Source organism: Dama dama, chromosome 20, assembly GCF_033118175.1.
Source record: "Dama dama isolate Ldn47 chromosome 20, ASM3311817v1, whole genome shotgun sequence".
NCBI classification, from domain to species: Eukaryota; Metazoa; Chordata; class Mammalia; order Artiodactyla; family Cervidae; genus Dama; species Dama dama.
Window position 1 is genome coordinate 9,691,670 of NC_083700.1, and position 11,872 is coordinate 9,703,541.

General features: G+C 68.8%; 8 non-coding genes across 8 annotated transcripts; 4 read left to right on the forward strand and 4 right to left on the reverse strand.

The window, feature by feature from the left end:
• Positions 1–43: 43 nt before the first annotated feature.
• On the reverse strand, positions 44–114 carry TRNAG-GCC (transfer RNA glycine (anticodon GCC)). The gene has a single exon. It is a non-coding gene; the product is annotated as a tRNA-Gly (tRNA).
• Positions 115–1,576: 1,462 nt separating this feature from the next.
• TRNAL-CAG (transfer RNA leucine (anticodon CAG)) lies at positions 1,577–1,659 on the reverse strand. The gene has a single exon. It is a non-coding gene; the product is annotated as a tRNA-Leu (tRNA).
• Positions 1,660–2,203: 544 nt separating this feature from the next.
• On the forward strand, positions 2,204–2,275 carry TRNAD-GUC (transfer RNA aspartic acid (anticodon GUC)). Its single transcript has one exon. It is a non-coding gene; the product is annotated as a tRNA-Asp (tRNA).
• Positions 2,276–2,993: 718 nt separating this feature from the next.
• Positions 2,994–3,065, forward strand: TRNAG-UCC (transfer RNA glycine (anticodon UCC)). Its single transcript has one exon. It is a non-coding gene; the product is annotated as a tRNA-Gly (tRNA).
• Positions 3,066–3,381: 316 nt separating this feature from the next.
• TRNAE-CUC (transfer RNA glutamic acid (anticodon CUC)) lies at positions 3,382–3,453 on the forward strand. Its single transcript has one exon. It is a non-coding gene; the product is annotated as a tRNA-Glu (tRNA).
• Positions 3,454–9,339: 5,886 nt separating this feature from the next.
• TRNAG-GCC (transfer RNA glycine (anticodon GCC)) lies at positions 9,340–9,410 on the reverse strand. The gene has a single exon. It is a non-coding gene; the product is annotated as a tRNA-Gly (tRNA).
• A 1,463-nt stretch (positions 9,411–10,873) lies between these two features.
• TRNAL-CAG (transfer RNA leucine (anticodon CAG)) lies at positions 10,874–10,956 on the reverse strand. Its single transcript has one exon. It is a non-coding gene; the product is annotated as a tRNA-Leu (tRNA).
• A 544-nt stretch (positions 10,957–11,500) lies between these two features.
• Positions 11,501–11,572, forward strand: TRNAD-GUC (transfer RNA aspartic acid (anticodon GUC)). The gene has a single exon. It is a non-coding gene; the product is annotated as a tRNA-Asp (tRNA).
• The last annotated feature ends 300 nt before the right edge of the window (positions 11,573–11,872 follow it).

Below are 11,872 nucleotides of genomic sequence, written 5' to 3' on the forward strand. Positions count from 1 at the left end.
GGCTCTGGGACTGCAGTGCGGGACCAAAAGGGGACGCTGGGGTTGCATGGGCCGGGAATCGAACCCGGGCCTCCCGCGTGGCAGGCGAGAATTCTACCACTGAACCACCCATGCACCGGTGGCCGCCGCCGCCCGACGCCGCCCCAGAGGCGCTGGCCAACACCCGCCCGTCACTGCTCACCGCTCGCCCAGTGGGCATCTGTCTGCTCCATCGGAGCAGGAGACCACGGGCGGCCGACCTCAAAGCCAGGGTCCGGGCACGTGCAGGACCCCGGGGCGGCGGGCCGCCGGCCCACTCGGCCGGTCCCGCGCCTTCTGCGCCGACCACGGCCGCCGCGACGCTGTCGGTGTCGCCCGAGGGGGCCAGGAGCCGACGCCGTCTGCCCGGCGCCGGAACCCCAGGCGCAGGCAGGCGCTGCGTGGTCGCCGCGGCCGCGCGCCGACGTTCCTCTCAGCGACCTGCCGGGTCCCGACCCAAAACCCCTCTGGCGGGCTGGCTTTCCGGCAGGGGCGGGATGGAGCGTGCCATTGCGGGCGGGGGCCGGGACCCCGGGCTCGGCCTGTGCTGGATGCTCGCGAGCGCGGGAGCGCGACTCCCCGGGGCGCCCCCGCCGCCGCCCCGAGCGGCGCTCAGGCCCGAGGACCCAAAGGCGTGTGAGCCTGGCTCCTGCGCTCTGGCCGACGGCGCTCACCGGCGCTCCGCTCTGACAGGGTGGGTGGTGGTGGTGGTGAGGAGGGGCCCTTGGGCAGAGCGGCTCCTGGCTCGGGGACTGCCGGCTGAGGCAGGGAGCACGCCAGGCCGGGCTTGGCTCCGGCCCGGGCGGCGGCTTCCCCCCCGGGAACGGGCGCGGTGGCGCCGAGGGCCGGGGCGCGCGGGCTGGGCGCCTGTGGGTGGGCTGGACGGGCACGCAGGGCTTCCGCTCCCACGCCAGCCGAGCGCCCTTCCCGGGACGGGTTCGTGCACGGAAGGCCGGTGTTCGCCGGCCCGCAGCAAGGATGCGTGGCGCGCGTCCCGGGCGGGAGGCAGGCAGGTGTGGCCCGGCCGAGGCCGCAAGGCGGAGAAGCGTGGAGGGCACGCAGCAGCCCCCTGGCGGGCAAGGCGCGGGGGCTCGGCCGCCTGGGTGTGGCTGGGTGGCGCAGGCGGGCCGGCGGCGCGGGCGCGGACGACAGGGTGCCGGCCGGAGGGAGAGCGGCCGGGGGCGGACGTGGAAGCAAGGCTGCGAGAGCGAGTTGGCCGTTCAGCAGGCAGAAGTCGCAGCGCCCGCGAAGCGAGGAGGGCTTGCCACCCGCCGCGGGGCCGCGCGCGTCGGCGCCGACGGGGGCGGGGCGGGGCGGGGTGGGGCCTTGCGAGTGGGAGGGTGGGCGAGGGTGCGCGAGGCGCAGGCGGGGAGGCCGGAAAAGCAGCAGCTGCAGCCGCAGCCAGCTGAGGAGGAAAGATGCGCTGAGAAGGACTGAAGGTTCCTGGTTGTGGGGTGCAGGTGGCGGGGGGGGGGGGGGGGGGGGGCGGGCGTGTGTGGAGAAAGGCTGTGGCGCGGGGAGGACGGGTGCGTTTGTCCGGCGGGCCAAAAGGCTGGCTTGTCAGGAGTGGGATTCGAACCCACGCCTCCAGGGGAGACTGCGACCTGAACGCAGCGCCTTAGACCGCTCGGCCATCCTGACGGCGGGCCTGGGCGGGCGCGTGGCCGCTCGCCTGGCTGAGACCCGACGCGGCGCGAGCCCCGGCGCCCGTGGCGGGCCGCGCGGTGCGCCGCGCCAGGCAGGCAGGCATGCAGGCAGGCAGGCAGGCAGGCAGGCAGGCGGCCGTCTGGTGTGGGTGAGCGACGGGGCCGGCCGAGGCGCCCGGCTGCGCCGCCGGTCGCGCCCCGGACCCAGCCCGGCCCTTGGCGGGCCGTCCCCTCCTCACCCGCGCCCCTCCTCGCCAGACGCGGGCCGGCGCGCGCCCACCGTGTCCTCGCAGCCTCGCTTGCCTTCTCGGACCCCCTTCTCCCGGCGGAATGGCCGCGTTGGAGGCAAGAGGCGGCGCGCACGAGGAGTGTCCAGTGCCCCGGGGGGGCCGGGTCCGTGTCGGGGTCGCGGGCCGCCTCTGTGACTGAGGCGGTTGGTTTGGTGGGCGGTCGGGTCGGGGCCCGTGGTGGGCACGGGGAGGCGTGGGCAGGCAGCCCGAGAGCCCGAGAGGGGCCGGGCGGCAGGGCGGTCGCCGCCGTCCTCGTTAGTATAGTGGTGAGTATCCCCGCCTGTCACGCGGGAGACCGGGGTTCGATTCCCCGACGGGGAGGCAACACAGCCTTTTTGGTGGCCGCGGTGGCGCTCTGTCCTGCCGCCTGGCCCCCAAGGGCCCTTCGTCTCCTCCGTCCGCCTTTGGACCAGGCGCCTGGCCACCGCCGACCCCCTCTACCGGTGCAGCCCTCCAGCCTGAGCCCTCTGTCGTCGCCGGGCGCTCGGTCGCCACGGCGGAGCGACGGCCTCCTTGGCCACCCCACGGCCTTGCCCGACCATAGCCGGATCTTGCGGCCCGCCCGCCCACAGGGGCTGCCTCAGTGGGCTCCTAGGCTCGCGACGCCCCCGCGGCGCGGCGCGACACAGCGCCGTGACGCCTGCAGGCGGCTGGCTCCCGTGTCCCCCTGTCGTCGTGGGAAGTGGCCTCGCCCAGCGCACGGTGGAGAAGGGCTTTGGCCAGCTGGCTGCTGGAAGCCGCGTGCCCCGCGTTGCCCCCCGGCGGTGAGGGCGGAGGCGTTCGCGGGCCGCGGCGGGGAGCGAACGGCCGGGGGACCGCAAGGCCGCGGGAGCGCCGCCCCGGGGCGGTGGGGCCGGTGGACCCCGGCCGCTGCGTAGAGCTGGCGCGGATGGGCTTGCTGGTGGGCTGCTGGTGGCGCCGGCGGCGGCGCAGAGCCTCCCGCTGACGGGGCGTCGGGGCAGGGATGCGGCGGCGGCGGCGGCGAGAGTGTGCTGGGGCGAGCCCGGGGCCGGCGTCTGGCGGCGGCCCGGGCTGAGCAGCGTTGGTGGTATAGTGGTGAGCATAGCTGCCTTCCAAGCAGTTGACCCGGGTTCGATTCCCGGCCAACGCAGCGGGCCGACCTTTTGCTGAGGTCCGCCGCCCTCCCGGCAGGGGCGTTCGGGGCAGAGAGAGCTGGGAGCAGGGAGCCAGGCAGCTGGCGCGCGGCTTTGGGCGTGTGTGCGAGAAGCCGGTGGCGCGCGCAGTGTTTTGAGGCTGCTGAGAGCAAGACGGCCCGCCAGGGCAGGCGGACTGACAGGGCCGGCGGGCGGCTGGACTTGCCTTGCAAAGGCCGGGTGTGGGCACCACGGTGGCGCGGGCCGGCGGGACGGCGGGCGGCCCGGAGGCGCTGGGTTCGGCAGGAGCAGGCGAGGGCCGAACCCCGACGCTCCCTGGTGGTCTAGTGGTTAGGATTCGGCGCTCTCACCGCCGCGGCCCGGGTTCGATTCCCGGTCAGGGAAGCCTTTCTTCTTCCCCTCCGCCCGCCACCTGCCGATCTCCTCGCCGGCGACCCCACCACCCTTTTAGCCTACGCTTGCTCAGCGCTGCGACAGAGGCCCCGGGACCCTGCAGCTCCAGCCCAAGCGCGATTCAGGCCACCCCCGCCGTCCCCCGGGGCAAACCTTTTGGCCGCAGTGGCCACCTCGCGCCGCTTCCACCACGACCCGCCTGAGGCCTCCCAGCCCCAGCCCCCGCCCCCTCCCTCCTGAGGGGCGGCGGCTGCTGCCCCTGGTGGCAGCGGCGATGCTCCTGGGCTTGTGCTGGTTCTCCTGCTGGCAGTGGTGCTGGGGAGGAGGTGGGGTCGGACAGGGCGGGTGGGGGTAGGGGTCGGGGCGTGGGCTGTGGTGGTCGCCAGCGCGGGCCGGCAGCGGCCGCGGCGGTGGCCACAGCCGAGGACGAGCGAGGGGGATCTGGCTCTGGGAGTGGGGCCAGTGGCCACGGACACGCCTGCCTCCCCATGTCCCGCATGCCAGCCACCTCTCTGGGCGGCTTGGCCATTGAGTGCCAGGTCCCGGGCTGGCTGCGACTCCCGTGCGCCGCTGGTGACTCCAAGAGGGTTCTGGTCCTGAGTGGGCTCTGGGAGGCGGACCTCGGCGCCCGGGAGGCATCGGTATCGATGGGTTCAGTCGCTCAGGGCACTGCAGCAGCCCAGGCTTCCCTGGCCATCACCAACTCCCGCAGCGTGCTCAAACTCAGGTCCAGCGAGTCGGCGATGCCGTCCAACCATCTCACCTTCTGGCGTGTCGTGTCGTCCCCGTCTCCTCCTGCCTTCCGTCGAGGTCTTTTCCAGGGAGTCAGTCCTTTGCGTCAGGTGGCCAGAGGACTGACTGAAGTGTCAGCTTCAGCCTCAGGGCTTCCAATGAATATTCAGGACTGATTTCCTCTAGGATTGACTGGTTGGATCTCCTGGCAGTCCAAGGGACTCTCAAGAGTCTTCTCCAACAGCGCAGTTCAAAAGCATCGCTTCTTCAGCGCTCAGCTTTCTTTATGCTGCAACTCTCACATCTGTCCGTGACTGCTGGACAGACCGTGGCTTTCACGAGATGGACCCTCGTGGCAGAGTCATGTCTCTGCTTTTCGACATGCTGTCTAGCTTGGTCAGAGCTTTTCTCCCAAGAGGCGGACGTCTTTTAATTTCATGGCCGCGGCCACCATCTGCAGTGATTTGGGGGAGCCCCCCCCCCCACCTCAGTGAAGTCTCGCCCGGTTTCCATTGTTTCCCCATCTGTTTGCCATGAAGTGATGGGACCGGATGCCACGAGCTTAGTTTTCTGAATGTTGAGTTGGAAGCCAACTTTGTCATTTTCCTCTTTCACTTTCATCAAGAGGCTCTTGAGTTCTTCTTCGCTCTCCCCGAGGCAAAGGGGTGAAGACGAATGTGGGCCCGTGCTGCGAGTCACAGCACCGCGCGGGGGAAGTGAGGGAGCACGCAGGTCCCGGCGGGGCGGGCCGGCTGGGAAAACCCAGCCAACCAGCTGGGAGGTGGCAGATGCGCCCCAGGCAGTGATGCCGGCCAGGGTGGGCAAGCCGACCAACATGGTGTTTCCCTTGCCTGACCACAGCTCTCAATCCTCCCGGAGTGAGGCAAGGTTTACCAGATGTCCCTCCCCGACAACGAACCAAAGGTGGGCACCTGGCTGCACACACACACACACACACACACACACACACACACACAGAGCGCCCTGTTCCACGCACCCCTGCCCTAGATATGACATCTCCTACTTTGCCATTCTCTCCAATCTGTCTGTCCAGGATCAACTCCATCCCTCTCCACAGACTGTCATCGACGTCCCCAGGAACTCTCGCCGGGGGTCGTCGCCACCCACAATCTCCTCTTAGCCCAAGCTTCAGCCCGTCTATAACCCCAAAGGGTTTCACGACTGTTGAAGGACTGTGTCCTTTGGGGGGTGGGGGGGTGGGGGAGTGGACGGCCGACGAAGGGCACCATCGTGCGGCGAGGGCGGCACGCTCGGGGGCGACGGGACAAAGCTGAGTCCCCTGGGCCAAAGGAGAACCTGTGACCTGACGCGTGCTAGCCATCGCCGCAGGAGGTTTCCTCGACGCCCCTGCCGGGGCCGTGGGCGTCAGCGTGCGTGGGTGAGAGTGCGGGACGAAGCTGCCTGGGGCCATGGCTGGTGGGTGCTCCCACGAGGATCAGGGACCGGGGCAGAGCCATCGCAGGGAGAGGGGGCGGCAGCGAGCCGGGTGCGGGTAGGCAGGCCCAGGGGTGCTTGGGCGTGGCGTCTGCGTGGAGGGCCGGCGGGAAGGGGAGGCATGGGACTCGCGGGGACCTGGCCGAGAGATGGGCCGGCCACTCGAGCAGGGCCTCTGCAGAAGCATGGAGGCGGTGGCGACGCCGTGCCAGGCACCCGTGTGAGGCTGGGACAGGTCTGCGGTCGGGGTGGGCGGGTGGCAGGGGTGGGTCTGCGGAGCTGGAGGCAGGCCCGCACTGGTGAACGCCAGGGCAGGGGAGGGCGTGTGAGGGATGGCCCGGGGCTGCAGGGGGACGGTGGCGGGTAGATGGGGCCCGAGCCTGGGGCCTGGCGGGAGAGGCAGAGGGCAGGCGGTGACCCTGAGGGGGCTGTGGCGTGAGGGAGGTGGTGGGAGAGCACGCCGTGTGGGCGGGCTGGCGGGTGAGCGTGCGTGCCACCCTGGCGCGCGGTGCCGCAGGTTGCTCAGGCTCGGCGGTGGGCTGGGGCTCCGGGCGCTGGCTAGCACGCTGGCAAGCGAGCCACAGAAACGGAGCGCCAGACGGGGGCCAGACCCGGTCGGAACAGGGTGGGCCCACCGTCCCGCCCCAGAGACCCAAGTCCCCACTCATCAGGACCAGATGTCCAGTCTCGGGTGTGCCATTGCTGGGGGATCAGGGTGGGATGGTGGGTGGTGGTTGGCAGCGGGGATGCCTGGGGTTTCATGAGGACCAAAGAGAGCTCCCATCTGACCGAGCACACCCCGTCCTGGGTACACACCCGCAGAGAACTAACCTCGGAGAGGTCTAAAGGTCCGTACTCGCCCTGCACACTGCAGCACTACTTGCCATAGCCACGACACGGAAGAAACCCCAGTGCCCATCCTCGAACGGCGGGCCCAAGAAGACGTGGCATAGATGTCCCAAGGAACGATCACTCGGTCCTAAAGAGAAAAGGAAAGGATTGCCATTTGTCACAAGCAATGATGGACCTAGAGACTCTTAGACTTGGTGAAGAACGTCAGACCGAGTTGGACAGAAGCATGTGGAACGTGTAAAAGAATACAAAACGAACCTATTTGCCGAAGAGAGACCGGCTCACGCAGAAAACCGCCTTAGTGTAACGCAGGCGGAAGGGCAGCGGTGGAGGGATGACTCTGGAGCTGCAACGAACAGATACGCAGGACCGCCTATAATGGGAGACGCACCAAGGTTATCCAGTTCAACACAGGCAATAAGAGTCAGTACCCTGTAATAACCTCAAGCGGAAAAGAGTCTGAAAACATACATGAAATCTGAAATCTGTACCTGGGAAACAGAATCACGTTGCAGTCCATCGGAAAGGAGCACAATGTTGGAAATCCACTCTACTCGCACAACAACCGCTACTATGACTTTGGAGTGAGCTTTCAAAAGGACACGGAATACATAGGTAACTAAGTAAGCGGGAGACAGGCGAGCGGGGTCCGTATCCGTGAAAGGCTCAACTCTTCATTCAGAAAGGCACATGCAAACCCCACGGTCGTAGCAGCACCGTTTGCCGTAGCCAAGACGGGGAGAAACCCCTAGTGCCCATCCCCAGCGGCTCACCCACGGAGACGCGCTGTCAGAGAAAGGGAGAGGACACGATGTCACTGAGCCGTCCACAAGAGTCACATAGTGTCACTGGCAGCAACAGCAGCCGGAGCTGCAGAATATGACCCTTGGTGAGGGGAGTCAAACAGACAAGGTCACAGATGGGTGGAATCGAAAGTGTGGTACACATTCATCCCTGTGCCAAGCAGCGACAGCCCCCGAGACACAGGAAAGCAGCTTCGGGCTTCCCAAGGGCAAAGTCAGGGACGGAGGGATGAATGAAGAGCCGGGCTCAACGGACATACCGTACTAGTGCTGAGTAGAAAGGAGACGACCAGCAAAGACACACAGGCTACCACAGGGAATAGGATGCAATCTCCTGTCACCCCCTGTAATGGAAAGCGATCTGAAAACATCATCCTACACACACAGGACGGAATCACGATGCTGTCCAGCGGAAACGGACACCACGGTGTAGACCAGCTACACTTCCAGAACAACATCTACTGCTCCCTGGAAGTCAATCCGTCGAGGATCCGTCCAGCAATAGGAAAAAGAAGAGCTTACGCTGTGATCCAGCAAACCCAATCCCGGGTACCCATCGGGAAAAGACATCACCCCTGATGGGAAGAGATGCAGGCATCCCCCAGGGTCATCGCAGCCCTCTGTGCCAGAGCCGAGACATGGGGAACGCCCAAGTGCCCGGCGGCACGAGAAGAAGAGGTATATGTGTACCGTGGAATATGACGCAGCCGTCAAGAAGGAGCGGCCATCGCCACGGGCCGCGACGCTGGACGGACCCACAGAAGGGTCCACTGAGTGAAGTGAGTCGGGTGGAGAGGGACAAAGCTCTGTGGACTCTGCCAACGAATGCAAATGAATCTATGTGCAAAGGGGAAAACGACCTTCAGACATAGAAAACGTCCATAGGGCTACCCAAGGGGAAAGGCAGCGGACGGACGAAGTTGGAGTCGGATCAAGAGAGAGGAACTAGTATACCTACAGGAGATGAGCAACAAAGCTTTCCTCTGTAGCATGAGATCTGTATTCGTATCTCGCCTTAACCCACACTGGAAAATCACCTGGAAAAGAACAGGGGACTGAATCACTGTGCCGTGCACCTGAGACTAACCCAGGAAAGTAAATCAGTTCTACTGGCGTTGGAAGAAGCAGAAAAAGGAACAGGCCAAGGGTTGGGGTCGGGGTTGGGGGGAGACGGGCCAGTGGGACAAAGGCAGAGGCGGGTTCCTTGACAAGAGTAGGATTTGGGATGGCTCATGGAGGAGGAACCGGGCTTGTGTGTGTGTGTGTGTGTGTGTGTGTGTGTGTGTTTGCGCGCGGGCGGGGGGGTGTGGAGTGGAGATGGGGGAGGTGGGGAGCAGGGGTGGGTGGAATGGGTGCGTTTGGGGGAGCAGGGGGATGGTGAGGGTGCAGGCTGAGGTGGTGTTACTGGCGGAGCAGGGCTGATGCTGAGGTGAGGCGGGCAAGAGGGTTCCAGGGGAGGGGGTGGTGTGTGAGGTGGTGAGGGTGTTGCGGTTGGAAACCGATCTGGGCCCAGGGCCGGGAGCGTGTGGACTTCTGCAGGAACTCCTCCTGCAAGATGATGCTCCAGGGACCCTCCAGGGAAAAGGGAGGTATCCTTGCCAGATGTGGCAACTTCCTTGCTCCTGGCTGTGCAAACGGAGGGTGATTGATTCTCGGGGTGTGGGGAGAGTGAGCCAGGGAGCTTGGAGACAGACGTTGGGAAAGGTGAAGAGGTGGGGCCGGCGGCTGCCAGAGGTGGGGTGTGCCTTCCAGCGCAATCCGTGAGCCACCGGCTGGGTCCGGGTGACGAAGCCAGCAACCACAAGGGAGGTGTCTGGGCACACGGGGGGCTGAGCCCGCAGGGCTTGGGGCCACAGCGGCTTGGCAGCAGGGCCGTGTGTGGGGGCGGGAGGGGTCGTGGGCAGCTGCGTGGGAGAGGCAGCGGGCGGCAGGTAGCAGCCAGCGGTTGCAGGAGTGCTCCCTTGAGCGCCTTGGAGCGGGCAGACCTAGCTCGGCTCTGGGACTGCAGTGCGGGACCAAAAGGGGACGCTGGGGTTGCATGGGCCGGGAATCGAACCCGGGCCTCCCGCGTGGCAGGCGAGAATTCTACCACTGAACCACCCATGCACCGGTGGCCGCCGCCGCCCGACGCCGCCCCAGAGGCGCTGGCCAACACCCGCCCGTCACTGCTCACCGCTCGCCCAGTGGGCATCTGTCTGCTCCATCGGAGCAGGAGACCACGGGCGGCCGACCTCAAAGCCAGGGTCCGGGCACGTGCAGGACCCCGGGGCGGCGGGCCGCCGGCCCACTCGGCCGGTCCCGCGCCTTCTGCGCCGACCACGGCCGCCGCGACGCTGTCGGTGTCGCCCGAGGGGGCCAGGAGCCGACGCCGTCTGCCCGGCGCCGGAACCCCAGGCGCAGGCAGGCGCTGCGTGGTCGCCGCGGCCGCGCGCCGACGTTCCTCTCAGCGACCTGCCGGGTCCCGACCCAAAACCCCTCTGGCGGGCTGGCTTTCCGGCAGGGGCGGGATGGAGCGTGCCATTGCGGGCGGGGGCCGGGACCCCGGGCTCGGCCTGTGCTGGATGCTCGCGAGCGCGGGAGCGCGACTCCCCGGGGCGCCCCCGCCGCCGCCCCGAGCGGCGCTCAGGCCCGAGGACCCAAAGGCGTGTGAGCCTGGCTCCTGCGCTCTGGCCGACGGCGCTCACCGGCGCTCCGCTCTGACAGGGTGGGTGGTGGTGGTGGTGAGGAGGGGCCCTTGGGCAGAGCGGCTCCTGGCTCGGGGACTGCCGGCTGAGGCAGGGAGCACGCCAGGCCGGGCTTGGCTCCGGCCCGGGCGGCGGCTTCCCCCCCGGGAACGGGCGCGGTGGCGCCGAGGGCCGGGGCGCGCGGGCTGGGCGCCTGTGGGTGGGCTGGACGGGCACGCAGGGCTTCCGCTCCCACGCCAGCCGAGCGCCCTTCCCGGGACGGGTTCGTGCACGGAAGGCCGGTGTTCGCCGGCCCGCAGCAAGGATGCGTGGCGCGCGTCCCGGGCGGGAGGCAGGCAGGTGTGGCCCGGCCGAGGCCGCAAGGCGGAGAAGCGTGGAGGGCACGCAGCAGCACCCTGGCGGGCAAGGCGCGGGGGCTCGGCCGCCTGGGTGTGGCTGGGTGGCGCAGGCGGGCCGGCGGCGCGGGCGCGGACGACAGGGTGCCGGCCGGAGGGAGAGCGGCCGGGGGCGGACGTGGAAGCAAGGCTGCGAGAGCGAGTTGGCCGTTCAGCAGGCAGAAGTCGCAGCGCCCGCGAAGCGAGGAGGGCTTGCCACCCGCCGCGGGGCCGCGCGCGTCGGCGCCGACGGGGGCGGGGCGGGGCGGGGTGGGGCCTTGCGAGTGGGAGGGTGGGCGAGGGTGCGCGAGGCGCAGGCGGGGAGGCCGGAAAAGCAGCAGCTGCAGCCGCAGCCAGCTGAGGAGGAAAGATGCGCTGAGAAGGACTGAAGGTTCCTGGTTGTGGGGTGCAGGTGGCGGGGGGGGTGGGGGGGGGGGCGCGGGCGTGTGTGGAGAAAGGCTGTGGCGCGGGGAGGACGGGTGCGTTTGTCCGGCGGGCCAAAAGGCTGGCTTGTCAGGAGTGGGATTCGAACCCACGCCTCCAGGGGAGACTGCGACCTGAACGCAGCGCCTTAGACCGCTCGGCCATCCTGACGGCGGGCCTGGGCGGGCGCGTGGCCGCTCGCCTGGCTGAGACCCGACGCGGCGCGAGCCCCGGCGCCCGTGGCGGGCCGCGCGGTGCGCCGCGCCAGGCAGGCAGGCATGCAGGCAGGCAGGCAGGCAGGCAGGCAGGCGGCCGTCTGGTGTGGGTGAGCGACGGGGCCGGCCGAGGCGCCCGGCTGCGCCGCCGGTCGCGCCCCGGACCCAGCCCGGCCCTTGGCGGGCCGTCCCCTCCTCACCCGCGCCCCTCCTCGCCAGACGCGGGCCGGCGCGCGCCCACCGTGTCCTCGCAGCCTCGCTTGCCTTCTCGGACCCCCTTCTCCCGGCGGAATGGCCGCGTTGGAGGCAAGAGGCGGCGCGCACGAGGAGTGTCCAGTGCCCCGGGGGGGCCGGGTCCGTGTCGGGGTCGCGGGCCGCCTCTGTGACTGAGGCGGTTGGTTTGGTGGGCGGTCGGGTCGGGGCCCGTGGTGGGCACGGGGAGGCGTGGGCAGGCAGCCCGAGAGCCCGAGAGGGGCCGGGCGGCAGGGCGGTCGCCGCCGTCCTCGTTAGTATAGTGGTGAGTATCCCCGCCTGTCACGCGGGAGACCGGGGTTCGATTCCCCGACGGGGAGGCAACACAGCCTTTTTGGTGGCCGCGGTGGCGCTCTGTCCTGCCGCCTGGCCCCCAAGGGCCCTTCGTCTCCTCCGTCCGCCTTTGGACCAGGCGCCTGGCCACCGCCGACCCCCTCTACCGGTGCAGCCCTCCAGCCTGAGCCCTCTGTCGTCGCCGGGCGCTCGGTCGCCACGGCGGAGCGACGGCCTCCTTGGCCACCCCACGGCCTTGCCCGACCATAGCCGGATCTTGCGGCCCGCCCGCCCACAGGGGCTGCCTCAGTGGGCTCCTAGGCTCGCGACGCCCCCGCGGCGCGGCG